We start from the raw sequence: 265 nt of genomic DNA, 5'->3' as shown, positions 1-265 counted from the left end.
TCTCTCTCTCTCTCCCTCTCTCTCTCTCTCTCTCTCTCTCTATCCCTCTCTCTCTCTCTCTATCCCTCTCTCTCTCTCTCTCTCTCTCTCCCTCTCTCTCTCTTCTCTCTCTCCCTCTCTACTCTCCTCTATCTCTCTCTCTCTCTCTCTCTCTCTCCCTCTCTCTCTCCTCCCTCTCTCCCCTCTCCTCTCTCTCTCTCTCTCTCTCTCCCTCTCTCTCTCTCTCTCTCCCTCTCTCTCTCTCTCTCTCTCTCTCTCTGAGTGG

This window comes from Sander lucioperca, chromosome 7, assembly GCF_008315115.2.
Source record: "Sander lucioperca isolate FBNREF2018 chromosome 7, SLUC_FBN_1.2, whole genome shotgun sequence".
Classification (NCBI taxonomy): domain Eukaryota; kingdom Metazoa; phylum Chordata; class Actinopteri; order Perciformes; family Percidae; genus Sander; species Sander lucioperca.
Note: the sequence above shows the minus strand (reverse complement) of the source record.